This window comes from Malurus melanocephalus, unplaced genomic scaffold (assembly GCF_030028575.1).
Source record: "Malurus melanocephalus ecotype Western Australia unplaced genomic scaffold, MMel_1.1 scaffold_644, whole genome shotgun sequence".
Taxonomy (NCBI): domain Eukaryota; kingdom Metazoa; phylum Chordata; class Aves; order Passeriformes; family Maluridae; genus Malurus; species Malurus melanocephalus.
This window is the reverse complement of record NW_026623876.1, coordinates 201,588-210,760: the sequence shown is the minus strand read 5'-3', so window position 1 is coordinate 210,760 and position 9,173 is coordinate 201,588. Positions and strand designations below refer to the sequence as shown.

General features: G+C 46.7%; 1 protein-coding gene across 2 annotated transcripts in view; it reads left to right on the top strand.

The window, feature by feature from the left end:
• The first annotated feature begins 6,631 nt into the window (after positions 1 to 6,631).
• The window catches only part of FARP2 (FERM, ARH/RhoGEF and pleckstrin domain protein 2), a 68,620-nt gene continuing 66,078 nt past the window's right edge, over positions 6,632 to 9,173 (top strand). The window contains exon 1 of one of the 2 annotated variants that reach the window (XM_057383604.1): positions 6,632 to 7,129. The gene's annotated coding sequence lies outside the window, so the exon portion shown is untranslated. The remainder of the gene's footprint in view (positions 7,130 to 9,173) is intronic. The other variant, XM_057383605.1, reaches the window with a different exon arrangement.

The following is a 9,173-nucleotide window of genomic DNA, read 5'->3' as shown; positions in this document are numbered from 1 at the left end:
CAATGAGGAGTCGCCTTGTTTTTATAAGCAGAAGCCAAAAATTCATGGGAAAAAACATATATAGGAAGCAGAAGAGCTCACAAGTGATGTGAAGGTAACTCAGTGTATTCTATAGAATAGGCAAATACACACACCCTGAGTGCTAATGCAAAACACTCATTAAAACAGATCTTGTGCTGCTTCAATAGCATATTTATGAAAATAAAAAGAAAGGCACTGACAGTACAAGGCTTTGTTCAAAACATGCTCACTCTTGTGCCTTGCAATTTCCAATTCCCCTGTTGTTTTAATGTTTTTGATTATTTTTACTTTTAAAAAACTTTCTTGTAAAGGAGAGCCTAAAACCTGGGTCAAGCTGTTCTTGTAGYGGTACTTGCTCTGAGTTCAGAGCTTCTCCCCTGCAGAGAACATGGGATTTGGCCTCTCCAGGAATATTTCAGTCTRTTTGAAAGTTTGTACCCTGACCAAGAAAACTGGTTTGAATCTTTCTTTCCTGCCCAGCAAATAGTCTCAGGCTTCTTTGAAACATGCAAAGACAGCGTGGCAGGGGTTATCCATGTGTCTGACAGCTGGGCTCAGCTCAGGGGCTGCATTTTGGCAGCAGTGGGACTGCCCTGCTCCATGTCCTGGCACAAACAGCTGGAACAATCCTTTTGGCTGTGGGCAGAGTGGGGGTTCTGCCAGTTTGTTTTACCAGCAATTTGTGTTTGGCTGCCTCATTTCTGAAAGAACTTAATGCAAAAGAGTYTGTGTTACTGACAGCCTCAACTGCGGTTTATTTGACAGTAAAACAATTGCCAAGCTTATCTGTGTCTGGTGTTTGGAAATCCTGAATGAATAATTTCATTCTGAAGTGTTCTGTCCATGAAATAGAAGTAGGCTTTTTTCTCCTTTATATTCAATTGGGCTCTCTGTGTATTTGTGTTGACTAAAATTGATTGGTATGTGAAGATGAGGTGATCYTTCTTGTCAGAATTTCAGATTGTGGGGGAGCGGTGTTTTCCCTTTGGGGATGTCTTGTTCACCRCCCCCCAAACACACAGAAATTTTTTATGTAGATCTTTGAGGCACGGTACAAGTCATGACTGAATTAAATCCTTGTGCAGCTTCTCTGATGTAACAAATTCCAGGCTGACTTGATGGGCAGGGAAATGAGATGAACCTCAATGGAATTTAAAAATAAAAAATAAGGAGGGTGARCTTTCTGGCACTCCCAGTTTTATTGGGCCAGGGGAGTTCAGGCCTTCCTTCTTCAGACATGYTTGGTTGCCCTCACTGTGAGGACATCATTAAGTGGAAGAGAGGAATATATCGATGTAATTGTAGAAAAGATTATTTGGTAGCTGCTTAATGTTTAAGCTGTTACAGAACTAACCTCTATTAAAAAAACCCTTAGGATGCAATTTAAAGTGAAATTAGAGGAATTCTGGGTGTATTTGTGTTTTTGTGCAATAGGATTGATGTACCACGTGGGGGCAATAAGGGATTGTCTGYGTCTGAGCTTTTACCTGTGGATGAAGAACATGGGAGACACGGTTGTCAGATTTTGCCTGGACTTTTTTTCCAGTGTTGTGGGTCAACAGCCGTATTTTGTTGCAGTTTGTAGTTTGTCTACGCTCTTGATTTTTGTGTCGTGGCTTCAGAACTGCTGCTGGCTACAGACTGATCCTTCCGGGCAGGCAGGATGTGCTTGGACAAGTTCACTAGTCAGACTAAGAGAAGCTGCCTAGTGAGTGCCTCTGTGTGTATGCAGGTATGAACATATGCTGTGCTTAATTTACTCCTTCTAATTGCCACTTTCACCATGAGAGCCAAGTGAAAATAAAGACATAATTATGAAAGTCAAAGCAGGTGATTGCAAAAAGGGATTGCAGCCTCTTGTTTTTTTTTCTGTTAGCAGAAGTTTTTCCTGCACAAAAGTACCCAGGCCGGTTCTAAAGAATTGGTTAACACTGAGAGTTTAATTCCAGGTCACAGTCTGAGGCTGGTGGACTTCGTGCTTTAYAAAGGCCAATGTAATTGGTAGTTGCAGTGTGTGTRGAAGGACTCCTGATAAATCCTCCRCATKGGAGCAAGCCCTGAGAAGCCCAAGGTTTTCCTTCTGGGARAAGTGCTTGAGCATGAYTGTGGGAGGCAAAATTATTTAAGATTGGAASYGTAAAATCCCTACCTCAGAGTCTASAAATGTCTGCAGCATGGAAATCAGTTTGTCCAGTTGGTTTAGCAAAGAACTGGCACTGCTGAGTGCTTTTGCCCTTCCATCTCTGCCAGTGGAACAGGGTGCATTCTGAGTATTTTTGAAGTATCTTCAGTGCTGTTGAAGAACAGTATTTCTCCTTTGCTGTCAGGTCAATTTTGACAGTAAGTGAGCCTGGAGTAATAGAGTAATTCTCCTAAGTGGTACATACAGGTATGGCTGTGTTACTCACTCTTTGTGCTGATCATGTGGATTGTATCTCTGCATATCTGGCAATTCCTGTTCACCCTGACTAGTCTTTTGTCATCTAAATTTTATGATTTCACTCTTTTCATGTTTTTTTACCATCTGGTATACTGGTGGGCTGTTACTACAGAACAGCACCTGACAAAAATTGCTGAAACTGGCTTGATTTTACTATTTAAGAAACAAACTTATGCTCTTTGTGACTGTTGGGTAGAGGACCTGATAATCAGTGATGAGGCAGGTTGAGGAATGATTTGTTGATCCATGYAGACTAATTCCTACTGAGATGTGTAAAGTCATGCGGAAGGTTATCTAGAGGATAACCTGTCTAGGGTCAGTGAGAAAAGACAGCCCTTAGTCTGGCTCTGCTGCACAGGTCATTACAGAACTGAACTTTACATTACCCTGAACTCTTCAGGGTTGAAACACTTCCAGACAAGAAATATGGTCAGGGTGGTCACTAATGGTCATGGCAGTTCATCTAACATGAGCACAGCTGTGGAAAAGCAAGTTTTTCCCTTGGTGGACCTCTGAGGTGCTCTGCAGGTGGTGCGGTGTCACCAGGGCCTCAAAAGTGATGGAAGAAAGAGTGATCATCTTGTGGAGAAAGCTCTCAGTCCTTCCAGTTAGTCTTAAGTGACACTGTGCTTAGGCTTAGGTTATTAACATCTACACCAAATTGTTGAATATCTCCAGGTAGAAAGAAATGGGAGAACTGTCATACAAGGCTTGAACTAAAGTAGGACAGTGGCAGCAAACTGTGGCAGTCAAAGGTGTGTGAACTGCCCCAAAAAGGATTCTGGTGCTTTCAGCGAYTCACCTGCAATGAAATCCATACCAATCCATCTTCCTGCTTTCATCCCTGGCACACCCATGAGTGCTGTCATTGTAGAGTCCCAGTACAACGCACTAGAGGGGTGAACTGGCCCTGTTAGTTCCCTGTACATGGTGTAAAATGCTGGTTTAAATAGTTGTAACTGTTTTTGCTCTCAGCTGTGCCAGCTTGCTGCTGTAGACAGAAGGGAAGACATAATGAAAGCTTTTGAAACCGGTTTTTTTTTTGTTTTTATGAGATGGGAGACCTCTGAGAGACAGAGCTTTGTAGTGTGTATTTGGAAAACGTGTGCTGACAAAATCATCAATAGGTGTAATTTTTCAGTCTGYAGAGTTTCTCTTTGCCATAATGAGGGATCTGAATAAAAAGAGGCTTTCCCAGCTGCTGTTTATCTTGGTTGGATAAGAAGTCTGCTTTGAAGGACTTCCTCCACCCTCRGCCAGAGAGTGATTAAAGAAAATTATGACATTATAGCATTGTGAAAAGGTAATTCTAATTGTCCTGCTCAGGCCAAAAGGTGAATGTGGATTAGATTATTGTTAGTTGAGTGAGAGAATTACACCTTGTTATTATTTTTTTATCTCAGAAGGCGAAATTTGTATTTTGTCCTGACACTGCATCCTTCCAACAGCAACAGCTGGCTTTCATGTGTAATGACATTCTTCTGGTTTTGGTCTCTAAACTTCTTCCTCCTCCTGTAGAGGCTTCAAACACTGCCTGGATGGCTGGAAAGTTTGATTTCATGGGTGTTACAGAAGCTCAGATGTCTTTATGGATAGCTGTGAAGAACTTAATGCTGAGTCTGGGAGAGATAACCATGCACTCCCTCTTTTAGGTTTCAAAATCACTAAACACGAGATCTCAAACATGTTTTTTGTTACAGTTTCTGATGATATATTAAATGATCGAGTGAGTAGAACAGAGGTTCAACCTGAAATGGCCCTTCCTAACTGTACCCTGTTTGGCTGGGAGTAGGAATTACAGAGGACAGTCATCTCTCTCATCTGGCTTCCCACTGCCAGAGGGCAGGATTAGATGGGATATTGGGAAGAAATTCTTCCCTGTGAGGGAGGTGAGGCCCTGGCACAGGRTGCCCAGAGAAGCTGTGGCTGTTCCACCCCTGGAAGTGTCCAAGGCCAGGTTGGATGGGGCTTGGAGCACCCTGGGATAGTGGGAGGTGTCCCTCTCATGGCAGAGGAGTTGAAACTGGATGGTCTTTAAGGTCCCTTCCAACACAAACTATTCTGCAGTTCTGTGATATAAAATATAAAATGTAAAATAATTTTTTTGCTCATGTAGGTAGAAAGGTCGGAAATGAGCTGCACATAGAAACAGCAGTACTGGGGGTGTGAACAACTAAACTCACTGAACCTTTGTGACTTTTCCTTACTGGATTGTTTCAGTTTGGTAAATTACTTGTTTAWTTTTTTTTTAAATTTATATTTTAAAAAATTGAATTTAAATTTTAAAATTTAATTTAATTTTAATTTTAAATTTTATTTTAAAAAAATAACAAATTTTGGGTGAGCAATGTAGTCAGGACTACACAGTGAAGCATAAAGAGCAGCAGCAGGGTGTTGATGTTTCTGGAGACTGTGTTGTATCTGTAATTATTGCTTCCTCTCCCGGGTGTGGTGGTGTGTGGCTTTAAAGTGATCACAGCAGATTTGTTCTCTGACTTAGTGGCAACTCTTTTTTCGGACAAGAAAACTTAAGTGCTCTTTTTRGATGCTAAAGCAAGTGATTGAAATGAAGATCACTCTGAAGTGTGTCGGCACTTTGAAGGATGTGGAACTGTATTAGAAGTTAAGTTGCAAATAAAGAGCCATGCAAATAGGATACTGAAACAGCCTGTTTTTCACCTGATTGAAATTACAATTGATCTTATGAATGGAGTTATCTGAAACGTTATGTACACTCTCCTATGTATGTTTTTTTTCTTTTATCCATGGGATTTTTCAACTCTATCTCACTTTTAAAGAAGACAAACCACTGGACGTATTTTTTTCTGTCTTTTGGTCTTTTGAAGAGATGAGAATGCTGCTAGTCGGGAACTACTCATTACATTTGCAAGTTGCCTTTTGCTGAGTGAGAGTGATGAAGCTGCTTCAGGTTGAAAGGGCTTTTTCATTTATGTGTTTGTTCTTATAAAAAGTCATATGCTATGTTAATACTTTATTTCTCAAACTGTTGTGAAAAGGTCAAGTTCTCAGAAACAAGATGGCTTCTCGCATTTCTCATGCTATTTGCCAACAATCCCTATCTGGAGAAACCAAAGGGTTTCTCTCATTCCTGTTGCTTCTTGTCTTGAAGAGCAGACTCTAGTGAGCTATGGGTGACTCAGGGGTTGTCAAGGGTGGCCCTTTTCAGGAGGAGATCTTTTCCTGGCTCTCCTCTTACCTGCCAGCCTTGGCATCAGCTTTAGAGCAATCTTGAAATCCAGACGGTGCAAAGGTCTGATTGTCCTGTGCTGGATTTCCTACAGTGTTTTGTTCTTGTCCGTGTCAGTGAGGGCTGGGCTTGCTGGTTGTGGCATGAAGAGGAGGAGTAGGGTGCTTTTGTGGTCTTCAGYCCCTTTGGCCAGCAACACTGCCCGATGCCTCTGTGCAGCACCCTCCTTTTCTCCTGTTCTGTAGTGCTGCGTCTTTTTCTACCCCCACTTAAAGTTTATATGTGAAAAGTTTAACTAAGTWAAGACCTAAAATGTTCATTTATTGTTCTGGGGCTGTTTGCTGGCATGGTGTCACCCCCGAGGGCAGTGTTTCCCTAAGAAAACGGGTCTGTGGGGTACGCGTGATGGATGTCTGGGGTGTTCATTGGGGGGGGGGGTTTCATGTGCCTTTTTTGGGGTGCAGGCGTTGAACAGCAGCCTGTGGGCTGGCTGCCCTTCAGCTTCGGCTGGAAATATCCTTTTAAAGCCTTCCTCGTGCTGGAAAAGCACACTTTGGGTTTTACTTTGGTATCAAATCACCCTCGAAACTCGGCGGGAGCGGCGGGGCAGGAGAAGGGCTCGGTGTCCGCGGCGGGAGGGGAGCAGGGCTCGGTGTCCGCGGCTCGGTGTCCGGCTCCGTGCGCAGGCGGTTCCCTCAGGCCGGCCCCGGGCCCCGTTACCGCCCGCGGGCGGGGCCGCCAATGGCGCGGCCGGGGCGGGGCGGGGCGGGGCGGGGCGGGGCGGAACGGGGCCGAATCGGGGGCTGGGGGCGATGGAGCGGGCTCGGGGCGGGCGCTGAGGGGCTGGAGCTGAGGGGCTGGAGCGGCGCTGGCGGCGAGCGGCGCCTCAGGCCGGTGTCTCGGGCCGCCCCGCCCGCGCGGCCGGGCTGCGGCAGCTGCCGGGCATTGCGGCCCCGGGCCGAGCGCTCGCCTGGGAGCCTGGCCGGCAACGGGAACGGGAACGGGGTCTGCGGCCCGCCCTCCGCCGGCCCCGGGACGGGGGGTCCGGGTGCTGAAGTCTCGGGACTGCTTTCCCCGGTTGCTGCCGGGCCTGGGGAGCGGCTTCCTGGGGGCGCCTTTGCCGGGGGCTGCCGCAGGTCCGGCCTGGGCGGCTCCGCCACCGCCCTCCGGGGCCGGGAGTGTGAGCACCCGCGCCCCGGCACACCCCTCCCCTGCATCCGCCTCCGTGCGGGGGACCCGGGCTCGGAGGGGCTCGGTGTCGCTCTGCTGATCGCGCTGCTCGGTCAGGAGAGCGCTCCTGRAGCCCCGCTCACCTGGCGGGGACCGGCTGCCGACATTCTTCACCGTCCCCGCCCATCCAGCTCCGTCCGTGCCAGCGTGTGGCCGTGCAGCGCTGCAGGGCACAGCCATGAAACCCTTCGAGGCCGTGGGGAGGGACGCTGGTCGTAGGGGAGTTTGAGGTGCGGGTCACAGGGAGACACGTCTGTCCTCTCCCAGCCGGGCACTCGGAATCTTCATCCTTCTTCATTGCGGTGGTTGGGTTCCTGGTGCATCAGCTGGTGCCGGCTCAGTGTRGCGATGCTGACGGGTGGCTGTGGCTTAGTGAGAAAGTTAAAAGAGGAAGGTTTGCTTCTGGTGGCTGAAGGGACCTGATCCGAGAGTACTTCCTTGCTGCTGCTCCGTGTGTAGGGATCCCTTTCTATGGAAGGTGGGGACTGCCCTGCTCACACTCGGTGGCTGAAAAACTGGCCTTACTTCAGATCTGCTTTCTGCATGGGTGAGGGAGCATGGACTCTGTGTCTGGCAAAAAGATACTGTGCTCAGAGGAGTTCCTTTGAAAGCCACTGGTGTCACTCCTCGATRTGTGCAAGGCCAGRTTGRRTGGGGCTTGGAGTAAACTGGTCTGGTGGAAGGTGTCTCTGCCCATGGCAAGGGGTTGGAACAAGATGGGCTTTAAGATCCCTACAAACCCAAACCACTCTGTGTTTCTATGATCTTGCATATCCTCAGATATAAGCTGCCTTTCCAGATTTGCTGGTAGCTGAAAATGCTGTTTTGCTTCTGAAAAATGAGTTTATTCTATCCAAGCAGATGAAACTCATTGTGACTTAAAAGGTATTTCAAAGACAACAGAAAGTACCAGGTACAAAAAGTGAAAAAAAAAATCATATACACCTACCTGAATTTTGTAAATTTKGTTGTTTTGATCCTTCACTTAGGGCTGAGAGTAACACTCAGTCACTGTGCTTCAAGGAGCTGATTTAGCTTTGATGCCTGGTCCCAGTTTATAAGAAATTATGAGGATAAACAAGTTCAGGGAGAAGCAATGCAAGGAAGATTTTTTTTTTTATCTTAGAACATTAATGTTGAAGTAATATTGCAACTTAGTTTTGCACTGTTGAGACCTTGTTGTGGCTCACCTATGGCAGGAGGTCTCTGTGCTGCGGGATGGTCTACTCTCAGAGCTTGCAGCCTGTCTCAGGCTTCACTAGTTCCTTTTCCTCCTTCTTTCATGTAGTCAGCCTCTTGAACTGAAGCATTTCCTGAACCATGACACTATGGTTTTTGTCATAAAATGTTATATGTAGTCTGAGTATCTAAAATGTGATATGTGGTGAAACTGGAAATAGGGTTTGGCTTGGTTAGTGCTCCTCAAACATTGGTTTTGAAGGCAGTGGGAGCAGGCCAGGGCTGTTGGGGGATTGTTAATAGTTATGATGGCATTAGGAGGGTGCCTTGGGAGGGARTGGGATGTGGCATGGGGGGATGCTCTCAGCTGGCACAGCAGGCCACTGCTCTTCTGGGGATCATTCTTGCTTCTGCACATCATGTGTTCTGCCTAGTGCTGCTTGGCTTTTAAAGTCTGAATATTGGCCGGCGTAAATATTTTTAGGAACATTCACCAGTGGGAGATGAGGTCGAGCTCCATGGAGTTCGCTTTCCCTGTTACCACCTGTGGGGAAGGACTTTGACATGTTCAGTTTCTGTTTGCTGTGCCTTTGGTCTCTCCTGGCTGCTGACCAAAGCTAGGGAGTGCCCAGGAGCTCCTCACTAGCCTGGCCTTGGATGGCCTGCCTGCCTGGCTTTTGGGAAGCAGCTGGCTCCAGCTGGRGGCGAGGCTGCTGAGGCCACTGCTGCTGGGCTGTTCCTTGTGCTGCCTCGGCTATTGCTGCTTGCATTTTTTTCCTTTTGAGTAACTGCAGTGTGTGTCTCTTCCAGGAGCTGTTTATTCAGAAGGGGATGAATGTGCTCCTGGAGCAGTGCTTTTAAGAGGGGTGGCTAATAAATAGCCTCATGAGGAGTAAGCCTGGGCTGCTCTGGTTGTTCATAGGCTCCTGAATGCCAACAGCAAAAATCTTACCATGAGACTACATGATAAGGGACACAGTATCAAGGGGCTACAGATGGCATCAAGCTCTGGTTTATCTTCAGATTAGCCGATGTAACCTGGGCATCTCTTTCTGCTGAGTTTTGTTATTAAGGGGGTTTTAAAATTTATAACCT